General features: G+C 37.7%; 1 pseudogene; it reads right to left on the reverse strand.

Moving 5' to 3' along the window:
- Positions 1–373: 373 nt before the first annotated feature.
- The window catches only part of LOC127427832 (repressor of RNA polymerase III transcription MAF1 homolog), a 59411-nt pseudogene continuing 46402 nt past the window's right edge, over positions 374–13382 (reverse strand).

Raw genomic sequence — 13382 nt, forward strand, 5'->3', positions numbered from 1 at the left:
TGGTACCCCTCCATGGAGATCACACCCGGAAAATGGAGCTCACACGTGCACATACGCCAAACCACACCTTCACACTTTGGCCACTGGGGGCAGTACTGAAAATTTCAGTCAGCACAGACTGATTATAACTAAAGAAAAGTCAACCTGTTGTTTCCGAATTCACTGTGAGATCAGTCTGGAATGAGAGCCGGTGTCTTGAACAATGGAGTTCTCACACATGGGACATGTTCTTGACACCTAGACGAAGCACAATAGAATGCAGGGATCTCAAGACGAGATTTTCACTTGACACAGCATACTAAAAAGCAGTGTTTATGATGCTGAAAATGAAAATGATGCTCCATAGACCAACTGATTTATTTTTTTCAATTATTAGGTATTATTTATATTGAATTATCAAGTATGCTTACACATACAAGTAATTTGTCTTGGTGTCAGAAGCTTCCAGTCCACAAACAATACAGCAACAAGACAGAGATAATAATAATAATAATAAATAAAAAAATAGAATAAAAATAAAAAGTGAATAGAAAATAAAGTATTTATAGAAATACACAATAGGACAAGATATAGGTATGCACAATATACAAATCCAAATCTGTTATATACAGAAGCAAGGGAATGTAATGGCAGAAGAGGTATGGTACGTTGGATAAATATAAATAGATTAAGCTGTGTATTACACATAATTATTGCTTAATGGGGCAGTTTTTACTGTTCATGAGATGGATAGCCTGAGGGAAAAACTGTTCCTGTGCCTGACGGTTCTGGTGCTCAGTGCTCTGTAGCGCCTGCCAGAAGGCAACAGTTCAAAAAGGTAGTGGGCAGGGTGAGTGGGGTCCAGGGTGATTTTTCCAGCCCTTTTCCTCACTCTGGAAGTGTACAGTTCTTGATCATCTCCACCGTTTTGAGCGTGTTCAGCTCCAGGTTGTTTTGACTATACCAGTGAGCCAACCGTTCAGCCTCCCTTCTGTATACAGACTCATCGTCATCTTAGATGAGGCCGATGACAGTGGTGTCATCTGCAAACTTCAAGAGCTTGACAGAGGGGTCCTTGGCGGTGCAGTCATTTGTATACAGGGAGAAGAGTAGTGGGGAGAGCACACATCCCTCGGGGGCACCAGTGCTGATTGTACAGGTGCTGGAAGTGAATTTCCCCTGTCTTACTAGCTGCTGCCTGTCCGTCAGAAAGCTGGTGATCCACTGACAGACAGACGCGGGAACAGAGAGTTGGTGTAATTTAGTCTGGAGAATAGCTGGGATGATGGTGTTGAAAGCCGAACTGAAGTCCACAAAAAGGATCCTTGCATATGTCTGTCCAGATGTTGCAGGATATGATGCAATCCCATGTTGACTGCATCATCCACAGACCTGTTTGCTCGATAAGAAAATTGAAGGGGATCTAGAAAGGGTCCAGTGATGTCCTTCAGGTGGGCCAACACCAGTCTCTCAAATGATTTCATGACCACAGACATCAGAGCAACAGGTCTGTAGTCATTAACGGTAGTAAAACAAGATTCACTATGGTACAAGGGACACAATATGTTGATTTCCACAATAAGACAGCAGTTTAGAGGCAATAATTATATACACAATCATTTAACACAACCTCATTAATGCAGAGTTGTGATTCTTTGCATGATAATAATAAGATTGTCCTTGAGTAAGTGATATTAATTGTATAGCACAATGTTTGCCGATCTCCCACACTGAGGGGACGGAAACCCTCATCAACATTTACACAGCTAACGTCAAAGGTTAATGTGAAGCTGCTGAACTGATTAACTAACAGTTTGACTTCCCTGCCTCGTCTTTGTTCGGCTACCGAGAGCCCTCCTCTCACCTCGCGCCAAGGTTATTTTTCCTGCCACGCAACTATTGAACGTGCAAATGGGTTCTCTTATGTGGAAAAGATTGCTTGGTCCTGGTAATGAAGGCACCGTTTTTGCCCATAATGGACATGAGTTTTGAGTTATTTCTAGATATTTCTTTTTAAGTTATCATAATTGCTAAGCGGCATCATGGGAGCCTTTGAAGAATCTTGATGGAAGTTAAGCAAGGTCATGCTGATAAATGAGCATGTCAGCAGCAGCTGGACTCCACATCACTTCCCGTGGTGTGCATTACATGTTCAGGTTTGGTTGACTTTCTTCTTTTGTCAGTAAGTTTAAATTAACTTTAAACATTTGTCAGACTAAAACAGTAATTCTTCTTTAATGTTTCAGTTCGACTGAAATCGTACCAGTCCGATTTTTGCAAAGTTGGACTTACAGACCTAGATCATGCCATCTAGCACATGCACACGTTAATCGGAGGTGATGCAAGATGTGTATTAATGGCAATTCCTCAGCTGACATCCTTCCTTTAATTATTATGCATCATGTCATGTATACTGTAGCTTGATTAAGCAAAAACCTAACTTGATTAACTGCACGTGTAAATGTACTGTGTGACTTGACATGCAGTATGTTTAATTGTGATGGTGTGCCACATTGAGAATGAGGTCATAAAGAAAATTAATACTTTTATGCATCTGAGTATTTTTAAAGGACACTTCTTGACACTATCAAAGCTGTGCTTTTTTTTAGAACAGCTTTTAGCTGTTTTTATTGTTAAAATACACTCAGTATTTATTAGGAACACCTGTACACCTACTTAATCATGCTACTATCTTATCAGTCAATAGTGTGGCAGCAGTGCAGTGCATAAAATCATGCAGATATGGGTCAGGAGCTTCAGTTAATGTTCACATCAACCATCAGAATGGAGAAAAGTGTATAACAAAACCATATACAGATGCATCTCAATAAATTAGAATGTCGTGGAAAAGTTCATTTATTTCAGTAATTCAACTCAAATTGTGAAACTCGTGTATTAAATAAATTCAATGCACACAGACTGAAGTAGTTTAAGTCTTTGGTTCTTTTAATTGTGATGATTTTGGCTCACATTTAACAAAAACCCACCAATTCACCATCTCAAAAAATCAGAATACATCATAAGACCAATAAAAAAAAAAAAAAAACATTTTTAGTGAATTGTTGGCCTTCTGGAAAGTATGTTCATTTACTGTATATGTACTCAATACTTGGTAGGGGCTCCTTTTGCTTTAATTACTGCCTCAATTTGGCGTGGCATGGAGGTGATCAGTTTGTGGCACTGCCGAGGTGGTATGGAAGCCCAGGTTTCTTTGACAGTGGCCTTCAGCTCATCTGCATTTTTTGGTCTCTTGTTTCTCATTTTCCTCTTGACAATACCCCATAGATTCTCTATGGGGTTCAGGTCTGGTGAGTTTGCTGGCCAGTCAAGCACACCAACACCATGGTCATTTAACCAACTTTTGGTGCTTTTGGCAGTGTGGGCAGGTGCCAAATCCTGCTGGAAAATGAAATCAGCATCTTTAAAAAGCTGGTCAGCAGAAGGAAGCATGAAGTGCTCCAAAATGTCTTGGTAAACGGGTGCAGTGACTTTGGTTTTCAAAAAACACAATGGACCAACACCAGCAGATGACATTGCACCCCAAATCACAGACTGTGGAAACTTAACACTGGACTTCAAGCAACTTGGGCTATGAACTTCTCCACCCTTCCTCCAGACTCTAGGACCTTGGTTTCCAAATGAAATACAAAACTTGCTCTCATCTGAAAAGAGGACTTTGGACCACTGGGCAACAGTCCAGTTCTTCTTCTCCTTAGCCCAGGTAAGACGCCTCTGACGTTGTCTGTGGTTCAGGAGTGGCTTAACAAGAGGAATACGACAACTGTAGCCAAATTCCTTGACACGTCTGTGTGTGGTGGCTCTTGATGCCTTGACCCCAGCCTCAGTCCATTCCTTGTGAAGTTCACCCAAATTCTTGAATCGATTTTGCTTGACAACCCTCATAAGGCTGCGGTTCTCTCGGTTGGTTGTGCATCTTTTTCTTCCACACTTTTTCCTTCCACTCAACTTTCTGTTAACATGCTTGGATACAGCACTCTGTGAACAGCCAGCTTCTTTGGCAATGAATGTTTGTGGCTTACCCTCCTTGTGAAGGGTGTCAATGATTGTCTTCTGGACAACTGTCAGATCAGCAGTCTTCCCCATGATTGTGTAGCCTAGTGAACCAAACTGAGAGACCATTTTGAAGGCTCAGGAAAACTTTGCAGGTGTTTTGAGTTGATTAGCTGATTGGCATGTCACCATATTCTAATTTTTTGAGATAGTGAATTGGTGGGTTTTTGTTAAATGTGAGCCAAAATCATCACAATTAAAAGAACCAAAGACTTAAACTACTTCAGTCTGTGTGCATTGAATTTTTTTAATACACGAGTTTCACAATTTGAGTTGAATTACTGAAATAAATGAACTTTTCCATGAGATTCTAATTTATTGAGATGCACCTGTAGGTTGTCAATAAGATTACATATAAAAGGTTTAAATGGAGGCTCTCTTGTTCTTTTCTCAGTCTGTAAGTTTCAACATTTGCAGATCATTTTAAACATAGATAGTATCTTTGTTAGTGCAACAGTGAATCTTATGATATACTACATTTCCTTTAAGGAAAACTTTACACTTTTCCCATTTGTCATGTGATCTTCAATTAAGTAATAAAGTAATTTTTAATTATTGGACTCTATTTACATTTACATTTTGTCATTTAGCAGACACTTTTTTTTTTTTTTTATCTTTTTAAGATTTTGTTTTACTCTGTATAGATGTCACATGATTTTACCATGTAAATATTATTTTTCTAAATATTTAAATCTTCAGGTTTTACATTTGAATTCACATTTAGTTTTAAGTTTGTCTCTTGCCAATGTTACAATTACAAATCATTGTATAATGTACGTTACATTACTTACACTGTGTAATGTAAGTACACCTTTATTCAGTACTTCCACCACAATTAAAATTGCTCTGTGCATGGTGCAATTTAAATGTGTTTTTCAGCCATATTTGAATCTAGCAGCTCTGTTGTGAGACAAAATATATAAGTATACCTTTTACAGATTATTACATATGTATGTTACTTGTCCTTAATTAAGTCCTAAAATGTCTGAGAAATCTAAATAACTATAAGTTTATTATTATGAATGGAAAAATGGTCAATCATGCTGAAATTATTTATTTTATTTGTTATGTTTGTTATTCTCAAATACTGTTAAAATTCATTCTAAATATGAAAATGAAGCGCTGCTTCATCCTGCACACATGTACGCATATGTGTGTGTGCTGTTGTGTGTCTAAGTGTTCCTCAGGGCTTTATCTGGTGTCACCAGGCATCAGACAGACTAGGCTGTCTCAGAGCCATGCGTTCCCCCATATACCCTGATTAGTCTTCCCCCATCTCCCAAATGTGCATACTGACAGAAGGAATTGGACAAGGTCACTGGATGTTTCTATGACAACCAGACACGCAAGCGTGAAGTCTTCAAAGAGATCTCCTCCCATTTTTTCTCCATAAAAAGATTAGCTAGCAATGTGTGCATGTAAGGTGAGATAGAAAAAAATTAAAAGCCAACATTCAAAAGTGTTTTCACATTTAAAATTATTGTGGTGAAATTAATTTGAATAAGCTCTTTTATTATAAAGACTTGCAATACAATTAAATACACTGATAGCACTTTATATGATGCAATCAAATGTATTTTTCCTTTTTTTTTTCTTTTTTTTTTTCATGGTACACAGATAAAAAATAAATACACTGATTGTACAGTACATTATATGATGCAAAGTTCCCTCTTTCTGTATGGATGTGTTTCTGTTGACCACCAGTGAAGCGTCAGATTAAAGCTGATGTTTGTGTCAGTCTGATGTGATAGATGGAGCCAATCTGGATTAAGTCTGTCACTGAGATTGACTGATACGGCACCATCCACTAAACACAAACCCCAACATCTGTCACTCAAACTCAACAACCACTGAACAATAAATGTCAAAATAAAATGTATACATCCATAAGAAAGAAAGATAAATGACTTTACCAATAACCTTATATTGCTTCATAACAGAATATACTGTATAAGAAAACACATTTAGGATACTTATTCTAAATCACATGATTAATTATGATTGACAGGTGATATGTGCTATTGCTTTCACATATGACAGTTTTATAAATACGAATTAATATAGAGTAACTTACATTTTGTATACAATATGGCTAGATATTTTGTATGTTTTTGCTCTGCTGATAAAAAATAGTTCCAAAGATGTACAACAAGGATGTACACCTGGGCATAGGGTGTGCATGTGAAAGCATTTGGCTTTTCAGGGTGCAATACCAATATTTTGAAACACCAGTGTTTGTGGTTTCACTGTGAGTTTTTTAGCCGAGCCGTTTTGGGACCGGCTGGGTTTGATCGCTTCAACACATCCCTGAAGCCCAAGTGGATTTCAGATTTAGTTTAAGCTTTAATGAGCCTGAGCCTGAGCTGCATTCCCTCCAATCCAGCCGGTAAAAAGCATGCTCCATTATTTAAAGCCATTACTTCACGTCTGAAGCACTAAAAGTCTAAATGAAAGCAGGTCTGGAAAGGCAGAGGAGAGTTGGATCCAACAAACTGAGCTATTAAAGCCAACTTTTTCTAATGCTTCAGAAGTCATACGATACACAATATGATGTTAACACTACAAAATCTGCCACTGAAATGCAAAGTACTTTGTAATATACTTAAAAAGTGTGGCCGTGGTCCAAACAGATTTGAATAAGAACAGCACAGTGCGCTTGTGATAAGGTCATAAGGTGTCATTTGTTAGGGGGATCCAAGCAGGAGTGCAGTGACCTAATCTCATTTATCACATAATTGACTCAATAGATAATTAATTAACTAATCATTTAACAATTTCACAAGCTAGTTGGTTTGTAAATATTTTAATTATATAACAACATTATGTTGCTCGCAAAAGACAAAAAAAAAAAGAAAGAAAAAAGGTCCAAATACACAGCTACTTTTGAATGGCTTTTTGTCCTCTTAAAGGGATAGTTCATCCAAAAATTAATTAAATTCTCTCATCATTTACTCACCCTCATGCCATCCCAGATGTTTGATTTTCTTTCTTCTGCAAAACTCAAATGAAGATTTTTAGAAGAATACATCAGCTCTGTTGGTTCATTCAGTGCAAGTCAATGGTGAACAAAACTTTGAAACTCCAAAAAGCACATAAAGGCAGCATAAAAGCAACTCCAGTGATTCAATCCATATCTTCAGAAATGATATGATAGGTGTGGGTGAGAAAAAGATCAACATTTAATTCCTTTTTTTTTTTTAACTAAAAATCTACTTTAGAACAGTCCTGCCATGTATGTTCATGAGAGTTCTTCTTCTTTTTTTTTTTTTTTTTTGCAGATTCACATTCTTCATGCATATTGCCACTTACTGGGCTGTTGTGCAAATATGATTGATATATACTTTTCCTTTTCTTTATCCCTCCCTTTCTTCTTTCTCCTCCCAACACAGTAGTTGGATATACAGTCTATGCACGAAGAATGCGAATCACTAAAAAATAGAAGAGGAAGAACTTTGTCCTCGTGAATGTGCATAGGAGGCCTGGTGAAAATGTAGATTTATAGTAAAAAAGGAATTAAACATTGATCTGTTTCTCACCCACACCCATCATATCGCTTCTGAAGATATGTATTTAACCACTGGAGTCGCATGGATTACTTTTATGCTGCCTTTATGTGCTTTTTTGGAGCTTTAAAGTTCTGGCCACCATTCACTTGCATCATATGGACCTACAGAGCTGAGATATGCTTGTAAAAATCTTTTTTGTGTTCTGCAGAAGAAAGAAAGTCATACACAAATGGGATGGCATGGGGGTGAGTAAATGAAAATTTTATTTTTTGGGTGAACTATTCCTTTCACAGGCTCAGATCTTTATATGTCACCTGCCCAACTCAACTTCTCAATCACTTTCTAATGTTGTTTATGAGGTTAACTTTATGTAGTTGTTTTCATTTCAGCATATAACATGTATACAATCACTGCTGCAATGTTTACATTTTTTACAGGGGCTCAGGGATCATCTCGATTTTCTCACTGATGCTCAGTGAAAAGTCATCATGACATTTAAGACAACATTATATCATAGAAAATCTTTTTTTGTATGTTTTTTTTTTCTCTCCAGTTTGGAATGCCCAGTTCCCAATGCACTCTAAGTCCTCGTGGTGGCGTAGTGACTGGCCTCAATCTGGGTGGCGGAGGATGAATCTCAGTTGCCTCCGCGTCTGAGACCGTCAACCTGCGCATCTTATCACGTGGCTTTTTGAGCACGTTACCGCGGAGACATAGCGCATGTGGAGGCTTCACGCTATTCTCTGCGGCATCCACACACAACTCACCACACGTCCCACCAAGAGCGAGAACTACATTATAGACCATGATGAGGTTACCCCATGTGATTCTACCCTCCCTAGCAACCGGGCCAATTTGGTTGCTTAGGAGACCTGGCTGGAGTCACTCAGCATGCCCTGGATTCGAACTCGTGACTCCAGGGGTGGTAGTCAGCATCTTTACTTGCTGAGCTACCAGTACCCCCCCGATTATTACACAGACTACCTCAACAAGACTTATTTATTAGTTCATTTAAAGCCTTATTGGAGGAGTCATCAGTTAACTACAGGTGAACTTGTCTTTCCAGATTGACATCAGTTACTTCCATTACTCCTGGATTTGTAAGTTAAATCCAATTTTGGACCCAATCAAGGTGGTCATCAAACAGTGATTAGTGACCAGAACTGGGATCTCAGCAACAATCTAATCTATGAGATCTTTGCAGAGATGACCCTACAAATGACCTAATCAGTGACCCTGTAGAAAACTGTATTGGTCCCCTTGAGATGGCCTTGTCATTTACCACATTAATGGTTTCATGTATAACCTTATTGATTACTGCATTGTCAAGTAATTACATGTCAGATCATTTAAACTTAAAGTGATAGTTTACACACACGCATGCACACACTTTTATTGCATCTTATTTTTTTCTCATAAGCTTTTTCCATTTTAAAGTTTAATGGCAATTTTCAGCTATTATTGTTTTATTTATAAACATTTAAATGGATTCGGGTTGGTAGGAACAGTGCAAATATATGTTACATCCTGAAGAGAGCTGAGATCCTTACCAGAAATTTCAGAGATTCTTGGTCGAGGTCAGGCTTCTCAACACTTCCCATGTTGATGTGTCCCTGTAGATTGCAGGTAAATCTGTGGAAATGGAGGATACATGTGGTTGACGCATTCTAGATTGCTGTGGGAATAGTGCCATCATGAGGACTTCCTAATATATGCACTCCTGGCTGTACAAAGGACACATTCACATTGACAACGATAATACAATCAAATAATGCTTTACAAATAATGCTTTAAATTACTGTATTCCAGTAAAGGTAATTTTGTGAAAGCATGAAGTATGATGAACAGAAACTAAAGTTTATATTGCCATTTAAATGTATTTAATCTCCACATAACACCAGAAGTCTACAACTGAATGAATGTTGGATCCAAAGGGAAAATTTCCGTTATTGTCAGTCATTGACAATGAAGTATTTTCGGGCCATTTACACTTGAATATATTAAAATATTGTTAAACACACACAAATTCTTATGTATACTGTGTGTGGTGTTTATCTGTTTTATAATTGACTATTTGTGTTAACTCTTTTAGGTTTTATGAGTTTTCAAGATTTAGGCTATTTGTAGACATTTTCATGGGAGCATTTGGTCATTATTGATTCACAGCTTGTAAAAACATTACATTATTAATACATGGCACCTTGGTTAATGTAAATGGTAACCACAGTTTATTGACTCATGAACACCACATCTGTTTAATTTTACAAATATGAACTTAAGAACAAATCTTTTCGTGAGGAACTTCAGCATTTCACAACGTTCAAAGTGTTTAAACATTATTTGAACAATCTCTTCTTTTCAGATTCTCCTGTGGAAACCCATTTCGCGCTGTCCGAGGTCTAAACAAATCATTACTATTTGTTTGTGAATGGGACATCACCATCGTCAAGAGACCTACAGTATGTGGTATACAGTGTTATTTTCTGCGGTTTGCAAAAGGAAATTTTGCAACAAATAAATTAAGGATCTGGAGAAATGAATTGGAGAAAAAGTACTAGTATATTCTTTTCAAAATGTAGATAAGTTAATGTAAAAGTAAATAAACATTAAGCCTACTAGATTAAAGTAGAAATATTCCAGAAATCAGTAAACCAGTACTATTGTGCACAGTGGCTCTTGCACACTAGGGCTGCGTTCCACTTCAATATTTTTGTTTTTAAGCGCTCCCCTCGCTAACTTACCTCCGTCTTGTGGACTTGGGTTGGGTTTGAAATGACATGCTACCATACTACTCATAATATTTCTGCCATAGACATACATGGCAAAAGTAGTAAGAGTAGTATGGGTAGTGCGCCATTCCGAATTCAGCATCGGATTTACGTTATTGGTTACGTTAAGCGAGAGCCCACTACTGCGAAACCCATGCAATATGTTATTCACGCAAGCGCCATCTTTGACTTTTAATGGGAATAAAAATGAGGATGTGAGGGATAGACTTACCATCTCTTCAATGGCGGAATGAAGTTGTATAAAGCTTCTATATCTCATCTGACTTTTCTGAGTTTTTTGTCTACCTGAATGTTCTTGAAAATATATTTTTTCAATATTTTGTCTGCTGAACGATCCAACAACACTTTGAAGTTGGCATGAAATGAAAATTCATCCTATCTATTTTTTTTTTAATGCATGTTATTGATCTTATTGTGAACAATTCCTTGCATATGTTTTATTTTATTTTTTATTTTTACCTCGTGATCTGTAATCAAAATGTAATAACTCGACCTTCCGGTGAAATGACAGATTTCTCTCTGGTGATGCAGGACTTTTCCAATCATTTAGTCTGCTTAAACCCTGCCCCTTTCTTATAAATACCACACCCTTGTGTAGAGTTGAACAAAGCATCAATCACATGTTAGTGAAGATGGCAAGGTGTATTTTCGTCTGTTTTCCTTCAAAACTATCGTTCCTTAACCCAAAATTCCTTGGTTATGAGTCAGTTGGCTTGAATTTACATTTTGAATGAGGAGGAATAACAGCCAATTCGCGGTTGTGTTTGAGGCATTTCACGCCAGAATAGCTGAGGTGATCACTAATGAATACAGCACTTCGGATGCCTCTGGAGTTTATTTATATTTTTGAAAGCAGTTATCTTGTGATGCACAGCACGAGTAAGTGTGTTTTTCCCTTTATATTTAGTGTATTGTGATTCAGAACGTTAAAATATCTTTTACTCACTCATATTTCAACGGCTACAGTCTCTTCTTAAGCAAAGACCGTGATGTGCTTGTGGGTTTATGTTGTCAGTTTGATCAGAAATGTGTTGAGATCACCGCTCAATTTCACCAATAACCGGCTCGGACTCGAGCAACACGGTGGAAGGGGTTTGTGTGTCCACTGCAAACTCGCATTCAGATCTGCCTCCATTACGCTATGCAACACCTATATTTTTACAATCCAATCAACAACCAATGGATTAACTCAAATCCACATCCTACATTTTTTTTCTTGTTCAATAAGCTGTTTCACTCGGAAATACATCACAATACGGAAAAAAAGTCGGTCGCAACTTCCGTTTCATGCTGACTTTAAACTGCAGTACAGCCCATTAAAGAGACTGTATGTCTGTCCCTCACAGTCTTGTTGTCATTCCCAACAAAAATCAAAGATGGCGCTGCTGCGATTAAGGTCGTGGGTTGAAATGAAGGGACTAAGCCCCTGATCACTTGGAGCTCGTTATCGCTCTTGCAATAGGACTGATTTTGTGAAATTATTTGGTGATTTTTGCACCTGAGAAAAAAAAAATAAATAAATATATATATATATATATATATATATATATATATATATATATATATATATATATATATATATATATATATATATCTTCAGAGATAGATGCAATTAAAGATTCAGGTAAAGTTTAGCTGTAATTCCAGAGCCTTGTATATAAATCTTTTCGCGTATAAATTAACTTTGTATTAGAATTAATGGTTAGAAAGATTTACACACATGAAAATGATAACATTGCAATGAACACATAGGCTATTACTGTGTCAGTTTAAGGTAGCTATAAGTATTATGCGGTTACATTTCAGTATAACTTTTCTAAACTGCTTATTTGATCTAACTTCACATACAGCTGTAAACAGCTTTCCTTTATCATTGGGGAAGGTTACGCGCAATCTGCTGTGATGTCACATTAGAGTTGCATTGTGGGATATGGAGCTGCCTGAAGGTTACATCTCAGTAGGCTCACTCCCTTGGTCAAAATCAAGGGGTTTGAGGGTCTGTCAGCATAAACTTCCCTCACCCACTTTCCAAAATGATTCCCCTTAGGGGAAGTGCTTAGTAAAGTTAGCGAGTGGATGTTTAAAGTGAAGTGGAACACAGCCTAGAGTGCACACTAGAGAGTTGAGTCGACTCAAGGAGAACTGTTCTTCCATTTATTTATTTATTTTAACCACAAGATGGCAGTAAATGCAATATAATAAGCAAGATATCATGAAATCTTGACCTGGATGACAATTTCTAACATATTTTCATTATCAGGTATCATAATGCAATTTATAGGTCATGTGGGCCACATGTCCAACACCAAGTGCATTGCAAACATGCATTAACTGGATGAATTTAAACTATTTAAAGGCTTATATATATATCGTGTTTAAGGTGCTTCAAAATAGCTTTCAACAAGACATGCTCTGATTTCTGAAGACAACTTCAACACAACACATAAGCCTGAAGCATTTGTCTACATTGCCCCCATTATAAACAAAAAATAGAATGAGTCTGCTCAGCACAAAGCCCCAAGGGTCTGCTGATGCCTTGTGTAATGAGAGGGAAATGAGAGTTATTCATTTGAAAGGGTCAGTATTGAGTTGAACTGTGGATGCCCGTATTCCCAACTGACTTCCCATGTGAATAGCGAAGCCTCAGAGCTCCCTACAATAACACATGACCACACACCCCTCACCACAGCCCCCCACCACATCCTGCATCCTGCCGAGGCCCGACCAACCGCTCCTGTCAGGAAGTGGCACACTAATAAGCAGAAAAGGTTCTGTGGATGAGGGTACACTCTGTTTTTGGGTGGAGGAGGGAGGTCTATTGTGAATCTAAGGACCTCAGTGGATCATCACCCTGTAACCACGATGAGTTTGTTTCCACTGGTCTGAGATGAACGCACCATTCAGAGGTAACTCTGCCGTAAAAACAAAGTTATGTGAAATACTTGTGAATGATTCACAGAACACACATGTTCATAGTCACTCAAAAACACACTCACTGCTTCATACAGGTTTGTATAAAAGTGATTTTGATTGATGG

The sequence above is a fragment of the Myxocyprinus asiaticus genome, chromosome 37 (genome assembly GCF_019703515.2).
Source record: "Myxocyprinus asiaticus isolate MX2 ecotype Aquarium Trade chromosome 37, UBuf_Myxa_2, whole genome shotgun sequence".
Classification (NCBI taxonomy): Eukaryota; Metazoa; Chordata; class Actinopteri; order Cypriniformes; family Catostomidae; genus Myxocyprinus; species Myxocyprinus asiaticus.